This window comes from Sebastes umbrosus, chromosome 15 (assembly GCF_015220745.1).
Source record: "Sebastes umbrosus isolate fSebUmb1 chromosome 15, fSebUmb1.pri, whole genome shotgun sequence".
Classification (NCBI taxonomy): domain Eukaryota; kingdom Metazoa; phylum Chordata; class Actinopteri; order Perciformes; family Sebastidae; genus Sebastes; species Sebastes umbrosus.
Window position 1 is genome coordinate 31,307,037 of NC_051283.1, and position 12,665 is coordinate 31,319,701.

Here is a 12,665-nt window from a genome sequence, read left to right on the forward strand (position 1 = left end):
ATATGTAACAATTTACATGTTTTAATCACTTTATATTGCCAATGTGTGTACGGATTGTAACGTAATTTAAAAACCGAGACCTTCCCCGACTTTCTCGGCTGCTTATAGTAGCCTGTATGCGTGCTTCCGAGCGCCTCGCCTCTCTTCAGCTCGCCTAAAGCGCCAACAGTGTGCAGCTAATATGGCAAAATACTGTCTGGAGTGCTTCAGCTAAGGTTGGCCAGCTTGCTGTAACTTACAGTAGCTATGCAGCGTGGATCTGCTTTGTTGCTTCATAACGTTAGCTGATAAAGTAATTTTCAAGTTAGTTAGCATCATGGAGCCAATGGTCCGAATAAAATATAGGAACATTAAAGAACATTATTTATCATTTGACGACGTGGAGAGACGTCAGGATGCTGACTGCAGTTCACTAAACGGCCACAGGAGTCATTAATAACGAGGATCTTCTGAAAGTTACATACAGTACCTTTAAGTTGCAGTAATGTATATCGTAAAAATAAGAGTTGAGAAAACTCATTTCAAGGCTGTTAATTCTCTGCTAATTGACTTTAAGTTGAAGTAACTCAAACCTGTACATTGTAAACCAGAGTCAAGTCTAAATCATCATGAGCTACACCAGAGGGGGTGTACTACCAACCAAGATGAATGGGTTGGCGAGGTATGTTGGGCCTAATGGTTCGTGTCCACAGGGGCGTTTTTTATCGGGACGCGCCGCTTCCCAGCATTGGACGCTTGGTGTGCTGTCCCTAGAAACAAGGCACTCGGCTCCTGATTGGACGAACGCTTTCCTGCCGTTGGCTGCTGCTCCCAGCTTTCAAACCGGAACCAGTATGGGGGCTGGTTTGGAAACTTTCTTCTCTTATTTCACGTAAATAGTTCACTGAAATGTGTTTCTGAAAACATTTGAGGCGAGAAATAATCCATGCAGTTGATGAATCTGTCTTTAATTTAGATCAACAACGTTTATTTTAAAAGATTCTCGGGAGTTTGGAGAGGCGGCGAGTCGCGTCGGACGCCCGTGATTTACATAAAGTAGACGAGCCCTCAATTTTATGCAAATGAGGAGCGGCCGTCGTGGCGCTCCGTTTCTCGAATCGCGCCGCCACGCTAGAATGCATTGCACGGCTGCTTACATAGACAATGAATGGGGAGCGTGGAAAGCACGGAGGCTGTGGACACGTACCATAAAGCCAGAGTTTTAAGCTCTCTTTTAACCTGGCTAGATCGCCATGGTAACTGATGCTGCACACTAAACCTGCTCCAGAGTTTCAGATTGAAACTCTGAACGTTGAGTGGACTGGAGTGTTTTCGTAGTTCCAACAACTCCGGCAGATTGACAGGTCTTTTCTCGAGCTGATCACGTCATGTCCATTTCAGGAGTCACATTTTCCCAGTTAAACATTCATTCATATGCAATACATTATTTAAAGGGTAACTTTTGGTATTTTTATTTCAACTTGTACCCTATTTGGACCCATGTTTTCTTGTCTAAGTGACTAATAAGGACAACGATTGGTCGAGTATAGAGGGGAGGGGTTACGCTGTAACAATCAGCTGCGGAACGAGCTGCGAGGTTAAGTGAGCAGCGTCAACAATGTAACGTTAAGTGGGCATGTCAAGACAGACTTTTGTCGTCCCCCAACCAATAAAGATTTAAGAATATCAGAATTATCAGAGGGTGATTTGTTCTGTCCAACACTGTGGACTGTAAAGACCCTCCAGAACTGCCAGTGAGACATTTAGTCCAGATTACAGTTGGACATGTCGTGTGTTGTATTTGGCGAAACTCAAACAGCCTTCAGTCGAGCTTTTCTAGCTGTTCCCGCTAGTAATCCACTAATCCGAGAGGCTCGGTCTGCAGCATAATAACGTCTCGTATTGTCACATCATTCCCTCTTTAGGGAGCGGAGCGTGAGCTGAATCTGAAACTCAGAGCATTATACGGCTCAAATGGCATCTGTGAACAGAAGCAGTTGCAGTTTCTGACAAATCTGAATATTGAGTCTTATTATGAGCTCCCCCTCACGACATGAATAAATGAAAAGCAATCCATTCTCAGAGCCCTCTGGGAAATTAAACGAAGCACTCAACGACGCAATAAATCGGCGTCCTGTTTGATGACCTCGCAGCAACACCGACGCAAGAGTTCTGAGAGGTTATTAGTTAATTGCCGAGGCGACGTCGGCTTGAGAGAAACATTTGACTCTATAATGTTGCAGAACCAGATGGGGTTTTGTCCACAAAGTGTCTCTGTGCATCCATTTGTCAGCATTAATAGTGTGTGTCTATGTATCCAGTATTCTCCTGTGTGTGTGTCCACGTGGTGAGATGGTGTTTTTCATTTCCTCCCACCTGAGAGCTCAGAAGCAGCAGGTAGTGTTTTAAAGTCTAAACAAAAGCAGAACTGACCCAAAACCCAGATCTACACCGGACAGAAGGTGTAGATCGGGTCCAGGCTTATGGTTTCAAATGGAGAGAACCCAGCAGTTTTAGACCGTGAGTAGGATTACTGATGGAAAAGGTTACTGACGAGTATACACTCAGTTGCCAGTTTATTAGGTACACAGTCTAATACGACAGTCCTGTAGTAAACCTTCATGATCGTTCAGGTTCTGTTAAAACTATTTTGAATGCAGTTTGTTGAGCCGTATTGCATCACACACAGAGAGGTGTTTCTGTTATTTAGCCTTCCCTCATTAATGAGTGGACAAAATAATAGAAACACCTGTCAGTACAACGCAATACAAATGCAACACGTATACACATATGGTTCCAGGGCAAAAATTAGCTGCTGAAACAGGCAGAGGTAAATAAGAACACGCATGATATCCAAATGACCGTTTTAATGCTAATAGCAGCTTTGCGTCTAATCAGTCTACTCTTCCTTACCCAGCATTACATTCTTCTACTACTGGGGTGTACATCGATGTGCATTTTAATGCATATTTTGGTCTTTTACAGGCGAACAACGAGGTGGAATCGCCCCACGTCCCTGCTGTAAAACGCCCTGCACGTCAGACCCACACCACTGAAATACATCGACCATTAATCAATCAATACATCTGTTAAAATCCCATATGTGTGTTTATTGCAAATTAGTGTGTTCAATAAACCATTCGTGCATAATATTTATAGTTATAGTTATAGTTACAGATGGGTTTTTACTGACTACTTCTATTGGAGAATTCATATTTCACAGGCGAGAGCCGAGATCTGTCTGCAGTCCTCCAGTCTGCTGTTTCATTTGACCTCTCCTGGCCTCAACCGTGCAATTATCTGCAGTGCAAAAACAAAACAATGTCGTGTTCTATACCTAAAATAATTCCACAATAACTGCATCATTGCCCACCATATGTTTTTTATTTCATCATCTTGTTGCCGCCTTTTGAAATCGTATTACAGATCATAAAGAGCGTTAATGAGCCGTCTCCGTCTCCCTCCCTGTCCTCAGACTCTGGGTAGCAGAGTAACACTCTGAGGGATAATAGTTGGATAGGCTGGGCTGGAGAGAGACTGTATATCAAGCCTCATTGACCGCTGTAGTCAGCTGTACTCGGGGGAAATGTGCAGCCCGAGCAATTCACTTTTGTCTGTAATGAATCAAAGGTATAATTCAGTGGACTGAAATATGTCTGAGTGTAAGTGTAATCTCTAATGTGCTCTCAGCCCTCCTGGCTTTGGGACACGATGAGCTCACTAGTTACAGCAATTTGCATCTTCCTCCTTGTCAGCTTGAGTTATATAAGCCTTTCTCCTGCAATGTGCTGATTCAAACATCTCCTGCTCTCCCTGCCTACTCTTAATTGGCTCGGCAAAGCCTTTTATCAACCCCCGTGGCCTTTGTGCCGAATTACTGTACATAATCACGGCACCGTGTTTTCTGATTAGCTCGAGCTTACAGGTGCATCTCAATAAAGGCTGCTGACGGATGATTCCTGCAGCGGGCCTGGAAGATACCCCAGTGGCTGTTGGAGGTAAACATCTGGATCGCCCTCCTTGTTTTTGTTGCCTCTCATTAATTCAGTTCAAGTGCAGCTCTGCTCTCAGTGAAAATAAATCACCCATCTGTCTTATTTCATTACAGAGTGTCATGTCACTCCTGTCTTCTTCCATCTGTTCCTCAGAGAACCAGCTCTCCGTTTAAACTCCAAACACTCAAAAACACTCTTTGAAGTTTTTAAAGCTTAAATGACTGTCTGCCGGCTCCACTGAGAGCTTCAGGGGGAGACGCATGGTGATTTATTTCCTGTTGTGCTGACACATGAAAGCGTCAGGCTGTCAGAGTCGGTGCGTGGACTCTTATTCTTCCTGCTCAAATTGATTCATTTCAAACACACTTTGTATGGAGTCACTTTGGAAGCGGGAATAATCTCATTGGTTCGGTTGGACCTCGGTGGTTATGTAATGTAACTCTAACTCTATGAACACAGGTGAAGCCCTCTGCGCTCGATAGGAGAGCGCTCCATGGCTTCTGTGAACTTGACCACTCGTATATACATACTGTAGATGTGTGTTTAAAAGGAGTCATACACACCCTACATCCTATTCAACATCCACTGCTCCTTGAAAACAGAAGAAAGAAAGATATGGGGCTCTTCCTGGGGTTTCCTCTTCTATTGAAGGCTTTATAGAGTTGTGAGGACCCACTATAGTACTGGACCCCATTTTTGGTGTTGTAACAGCAGAAATACAGCAGCTCATTTTCATGTGGTAAAAGACACTTTCTGGCTGTACTGTGTATAAATATTCCACGGCTGTGTTAAATACTCGATTCTGATTGGTTAATCACAGCGTTCTGTAATTCCTCTATAACAGACCGTTGCTATGTACAACAGACCGTTGCTATGGGCGCAGCTCTGATGTCGGTCTCACTAAATTTTACGATATACTATACTATGACTTTTTTCATGAAAGTTTTCCACAAAAAGTCATAGCGTAGTATGTAAAAAAATGTCATGAAAAAAAGACATAGTATAGTATATCGAAAGATTTATGTAAAAAAAGTCATAGTATAATATGTCGAACAATTTCATGAAAAAAAGTCAAAATATAGTATGTCGAACAATTTCATGAAAAAAAGTCAAATTATAGTATGTCGAACAATTTCATGAAAAAAGTCAAATTATAGTATGTCGAAAAATGTCATGAAAAAAAGTCGTATTATATTATGTCGAAAAATGTCATGAAAAAAAGTCAAATTAAAGTATGTCGAAAAATTTCATGAAAAAAAGTCAAATTATAGTATGTCGAAAAATTTCATTAAAAAAAGTCATAGTATATTATGTCGAAAAATGTCATGAAAAAAAGTCAAATTATATTATGTCGAAAAATTTCATGAAAAAAGTCGTATTATAGTATGTCGAAAAATTTCATGAAAAAAAGTCATATTATAGTATGTCGAAAAATGTCATGAAAAAAAGTCAAATTAAAGTATGTCGAAAAATTTCATGAAAAAAAGTCAAATTATATTATGTCGAAAAATTTCATGAAAAAAGTCGTATTATAGTATGTCGAAAAATGTCATGAAAAAAAGTCATACTATAGTATGTCGAAAAATGTCATGAAAAAAAGTCATAGTCTAGTATGTCGAAAAATTTCATGAAAAAAAGTCGTATTATATTATGTCGAAAAATTTCATGAAAAAAGTCATATTATAGTATGTCGAAAAATGTCATGAAAAAAAGTCAAATTAAAGTATGTTGATCAATTTCATGAAAAAAAGTCAAATTATATTATGTCGAAAAATTTCATGAAAAAAAGTCAAAATATAGTATGTCGAACAATTTCATGAAAAAAAGTCAAATTATATTATGTCGAAAAATTTCATGAAAAAAGCCGTATTATAGTATGTCGAAAAATGTCATGAAAAAAAGTCATAGTCTAGTATGTCGAAAAATTTCATGAAAAAAAGTCGTATTATATTATGTCGAAAAATTTCATGAAAAAAGTCATATTATAGTATGTCGAAAAATGTCATGAAAAAAAGTCAAATTAAAGTATGTTGATCAATTTCATGAAAAAAAGTCAAATTATATTATGTCGAAAAATTTCATGAAAAAAAGTCAAAATATAGTATGTCGAACAATTTCATGAAAAAAAGTCAAATTATATTATGTCGAAAAATTTCATGAAAAAAGCCGTATTATAGTATGTCGAAAAATTTCATGAAAAAAAGTCAAATTATATTATGTCGAAAAATTTCATGAAAAAAAGTCATATTATAGTATGTCGAAAAATGTCATGAAAAAAAGTCAATATATAGTATGTCAAACAATTTCATGAAAAAAAGTCAAATTATAGTATGTCGAACAATTTCATGAAAAAAAGTCAAATTATAGTATGTCGAAAAATGTCATGAAAAAAAGTCAAATTATATTATGTCGAAAAATTTCATGAAAAAAAGTCGTATTATATTATGTCGAAAAATGTCATGAAAAAAAGTCAAATTAAAGTATGTCGAAAAATTTCATGAAAAAAAGTCAAATTATAGTATGTCGAAAAATTTCATTAAAAAAAGTCATAGTATATTATGTCGAAAAATGTCATGAAAAAAAGTCAAATTATATTATGTCGAAAAATTTCATGAAAAAAAGTCGTATTATAGTATGTCGAAAAATTTCATGAAAAAAAGTCATATTATAGTATGTCGAAAAATGTCATGAGAAAAAGTCAAATTATATTATGTCGAAAAATTTCATGAAAAAAGTCGTATTATAGTATGTCGAAAAATGTCATGAAAAAAAGTCATATTATAGTATGTCGAAAAATGTCATGAAAAAAAGTCATAGTCTAGTATGTCGAAAAATTTCATGAAAAAAAGTCGTATTATATTATGTCGAAAAATGTCATGAAAAAAAGTCAAATTAAAGTATGTTGATCAATTTCATGAAAAAAAGTCAAATTATATTATGTCGAAAAATTTCATGAAAAAAAGTCAAAATATAGTATGTCGAACAATTTCATGAAAAAAAGTCAAATTATAGTATGTCGAACAATTTCATGAAAAAAAGTCAAATTATATTATGTCGAAAAATTTCATGAAAAAAAGTCAAATTATAGTATGTCGAAAAATTTCATGAAAAAAAGTCGTATTATATTATGTCGAAAAATTTCATGAAAAAAAGTCGTATTATATTAGGTCGAAAAATTTCATGAAAAAAAGTCGTATTATATTATGTCGAAAAATGTCATGAAAAAAAGTCAAATTAAAGTATGTCGAAAAATTTCATGAAAAAAAGTCAAATTATAGTATGTCGAAAAATTTCATTAAAAAAAGTCATAGTATATTATGTCGAAAAATGTCATGAAAAAAAGTCAAATTATATTATGTCGAAAAATTTCATGAAAAAAGTCGTATTATAGTATGTCGAAAAATTTCATGAAAAAAAGTCATATTATAGTATGTCGAAAAATGTCATGAAAAAAAGTCAAATTATATTATGTCGAAAAATTTCATGAAAAAAGTCGTATTATAGTATGTCGAAAAATGTCATGAAAAAAAGTCATATTATAGTATGTCGAAAAATGTCATGAAAAAAAGTCAAATTAAAGTATGTCGAAAAATTTCATGAAAAAAAGTCGTATTATATTATGTCGAAAAATGTCATGAAAAAAAGTCAAATTAAAGTATGTTGATCAATTTCATGAAAAAAAGTCAAATTATATTATGTCGAAAAATTTCATGAAAAAAAGTCAAAATATAGTATGTCGAACAATTTCATGAAAAAAAGTCAAATTATAGTATGTCGAACAATTTCATGAAAAAAAGTCGTATTATATTAGGTCGAAAAATTTCATGAAAAAAAGTCGTATTATATTATGTCGAAAAATGTCATGAAAAAAAGTCAAATTAAAGTATGTCGAAAAATTTCATGAAAAAAAGTCAAATTATAGTATGTCGAAAAATTTCATTAAAAAAAGTCATAGTATATTATGTCGAAAAATGTCATGAAAAAAAGTCAAATTATATTATGTCGAAAAATTTCATGAAAAAAGTCGTATTATAGTATGTCGAAAAATTTCATGAAAAAAAGTCATATTATAGTATGTCGAAAAATGTCATGAAAAAAAGTCAAATTATATTATGTCGAAAGATTTCATGAAAAAAGTCGTATTATAGTATGTCGAAAAATGTCATGAAAAAAAGTCATATTATAGTATGTCGAAAAATGTCATGAAAAAAAGTCATAGTCTAGTATGTCGAAAAATTTCATGAAAAAAAGTCGTATTATATTATGTCGAAAAATTTCATGAAAAAAGTCATATTATAGTATGTCGAAAAATGTCATGAAAAAAAGTCAAATTAAAGTATGTTGATCAATTTCATGAAAAAAAGTCAAATTATATTATGTCGAAAAATTTCATGAAAAAAAGTCAAATTATAGTATGTCGAACAATTTCATGAAAAAAAGTCAAATTATATTATGTCGAAAAATTTCATGAAAAAAGCCGTATTATAGTATGTCGAAAAATTTCATGAAAAAAAGTCAAATTATATTATGTCGAAAAATTTCATGAAAAAAAGTCAAAATATAGTATGTCAAACAATTTCATGAAAAAAAGTCAAATTATAGTATGTCGAACAATTTCATGAAAAAAAGTCAAATTATAGTATGTCGAAAAATGTCATGAAAAAAAGTCAAATTATATTATGTCGAAAAATTTCATGAAAAAAAGTCGTATTATATTATGTCGAAAAATTTCATGAAAAAATGTCGTATTATATTATGTCGAAAAATGTCATGAAAAAAGTCAAATTAAAGTATGTCGAAAAATTTCATGAAAAAAAGTCAAATTATAGTATGTCGAAAAATTTCATTAAAAAAAGTCATAGTATATTATGTCGAAAAATGTCATGAAAAAAAGTCAAATTATATTATGTCGAAAAATTTCATGAAAAAAAGTCAAATTATAGTATGTCGAAAAATTTCATGAAAAAAGTCGTATTATAGTATGTCGAAAAATGTCATGAAAAAAAGTCATAGTCTAATATGTCGAAAAATGTAATGAAAAAAAAGTCATATTATAGTATGTCGAAAAATGTCATGAAAAAAAGTCATAGTCTAGTATGTCGAAAAATTTCATGAAAAAAAGTCGTATTATATTATGTCGAAAAATTTCATGAAAAAAGTCATATTATAGTATGTCGAAAAATGTCATGAAAAAAAGTCAAATTAAAGTATGTTGATCAATTTCATGAAAAAAAGTCAAATTATATTATGTCGAAAAATTTCATGAAAAAAAGTCAAATTATAGTATGTCGAACAATTTCATGAAAAAAAGTCAAATTATATTATGTCGAAAAATTTCATGAAAAAAGCCGTATTATAGTATGTCGAAAAATTTCATGAAAAAAAGTCAAATTATATTATGTCGAAAAATTTCATGAAAAAAAGTCAAAATATAGTATGTCAAACAATTTCATGAAAAAAAGTCAAATTATAGTATGTCGAACAATTTCATGAAAAAAAGTCAAATTATAGTATGTCGAAAAATGTCATGAAAAAAAGTCAAATTATATTATGTCGAAAAATTTCATGAAAAAAAGTCGTATTATATTATGTCGAAAAATTTCATGAAAAAATGTCGTATTATATTATGTCGAAAAATGTCATGAAAAAAAGTCAAATTAAAGTATGTCGAAAAATTTCATGAAAAAAAGTCAAATTATAGTATGTCGAAAAATTTCATTAAAAAAAGTCATAGTATATTATGTCGAAAAATGTCATGAAAAAAAGTCAAATTATATTATGTCGAAAAATTTCATGAAAAAAAGTCAAATTATAGTATGTCGAAAAATTTCATGAAAAAAAGTCATATTATAGTATGTCAAAAAATGTCATGAAAAAAAGTCAAATTAAAGTATGTCGAAAAATTTCATGAAAAAAAGTCAAATTATATTATGTCGAAAAATTTCATGAAAAAAGTCGTATTATAGTATGTCGAAAAATGTCATGAAAAAAAGTCATAGTCTAATATGTCGAAAAATGTAATGAAAAAAAAGTCATATTATAGTATGTCGAAAAATGTCATGAAAAAAAGTCATAGTCTAGTATGTCGAAAAATTTCATGAAAAAAAGTCAAAATATAGTATGTCGAACAATTTCATGAAAAAAAGTCAAATTATAGTATGTCGAAAAATGTCATGAAAAAAAGTCGTATTATATTATGTCGAAAAATGTCATGAAAAAAAGTCAAATTAAAGTATGTCGAAAAATTTCATGAAAAAAAGTCAAATTATAGTATGTCGAAAAATTTCATTAAAAAAAGTCATAGTATATTATGTCGAAAAATGTCATGAAAAAAAGTCAAATTATATTATGTCGAAAAATTTCATGAAAAAAGTCGTATTATAGTATGTCGAACAATTTCATGAAAAAAAGTCATATTATAGTATGTCGAAAAATGTCATGAAAAAAAGTCAAATTAAAGTATGTCGAAAAATTTCATGAAAAAAAGTCAAATTATATTATGTCGAAAAATTTCATGAAAAAAGTCGTATTATAGTATGTCGAAAAATGTCATGAAAAAAAGTCATATTATAGTATGTCGAAAAATGTCATGAAAAAAAGTCATAGTCTAGTATGTCGAAAAATTTCATGAAAAAAAGTCGTATTATATTATGTCGAAAAATTTCATGAAAAAAGTCATATTATAGTATGTCGAAAAATGTCATGAAAAAAAGTCAAATTAAAGTATGTTGATCAATTTCATAAAAAAAAGTCAAATTATATTATGTCGAAAAATTTCATGAAAAAAAGTCAAAATATAGTATGTCGAACAATTTCATGAAAAAAAGTCAAATTATAGTATGTCGAACAATTTCATGAAAAAAAGTCAAATTATATTATGTCGAAAAATTTCATGAAAAAAGCCGTATTATAGTATGTCGAAAAATTTCATGAAAAAAAGTCAAATTATATTATGTCGAAAAATTTCATGAAAAAAAGTCATATTATAGTATGTCGAAAAATGTCATGAAAAAAAGTCAAAATATAGTATGTCAAACAATTTCATGAAAAAAAGTCAAATTATAGTATGTCGAACAATTTCATGAAAAAAAGTCAAATTATAGTATGTCGAAAAATGTCATGAAAAAAAGTCAAATTATATTATGTCGAAAAATTTCATGAAAAAAAGTCGTATTATATTATGTCGAAAAATTTCATGAAAAAAAGTCGGATTATATTATGTCGAAAAATGTCATGAAAAAAAGTCAAATTAAAGTATGTCGAACAATTTCATGAAAAAAAGTCAAATTATATTATGTCGAAAAATTTCATGAAAAAAGTCGTATTATAGTATGTCGAAAAATGTCATGAAAAAAAGTCATATTATAGTATGTCGAAAAATGTCATGAAAAAAAGTCATAGTCTAGTATGTCGAAAAATTTCATGAAAAAAAGTCGTATTATATTATGTCGAAAAATTTCATGAAAAAAGTCATATTATAGTATGTCGAAAAATGTCATGAAAAAAAGTCAAATTAAAGTATGTTGATCAATTTCATGAAAAAAAGTCAAATTATATTATGTCGAAAAATTTCATGAAAAAAAGTCAAAATATAGTATGTCGAACAATTTCATGAAAAAAAGTCAAATTATAGTATGTCGAACAATTTCATGAAAAAAAGTCAAATTATATTATGTCGAAAAATTTCATGAAAAAAGCCGTATTATATTATGTCGAAAAATGTCATGAAAAAAAGTCAAATTAAAGTATGTCGAAAAATTTCATGAAAAAAAGTCATAGTATATTATGTCGAACAATGTCATGAAAAAAAGTCAAATTATATTATGTCGAAAAATTTCATGAAAAAAAGTCATATTATAGTATGTCGAAAAATGTCATGAAAAAAAGTCAAATTAAAGTATGTCGAAAAATTTCATGAAAAAAAGTCAAATTATATTATGTCGAAAAATGTCATGAAAAAAAGTCATAGTCTAATATGTCGAAAAATGTAATGAAAAAAAAGTCATATTATAGTATGTCGAAAAATGTCATGAAAAAAAGTCATAGTCTAGTATGTCGAAAAATTTCATGAAAAAAGTCGTATTATAGTATGTCGAACAATTTCATGAAAAAAAGTCAAATTATATTATGTCGAAAAATTTCATGAAAAAAGCCGTATTATAGTATGTCGAAAAATTTCATGAAAAAAAGTCAAATTATATTATGTCGAAAAATTTCATGAAAAAAAGTCATATTATAGTATGTCGAAAAATGTCATGAAAAAAAGTCAAATTAAAGTATGTCGAAAAATTTCATGAAAAAAAGTCAAATTATAGTATGTCGAACAATTTCATGAAAAAAAGTCAAATTATAGTATGTCGAAAAATGTCATGAAAAAAAGTCGTATTATATTATGTCGAAAAATGTCATGAAAAAAAGTCAAATTAAAGTATGTCGAAAAATTTCATGAAAAAAAGTCAAATTATAGTATGTCGAAAAATGTCATTAAAAAAAGTCATAGTATATTATGTCGAAAAATGTCATGAAAAAAAGTCAAATTATATTATGTCGAAAAATTTCATGAAAAAAGTCGTATTATAGTATGTCGAACAATTTCATGAAAAAAAGTCAAATTAAAGTATGTCGAAAAATTTCATGAAAAAAAGTCAAATTATATTATGTCGAAAAATTTCATGAAAAAAGTCGTATTAT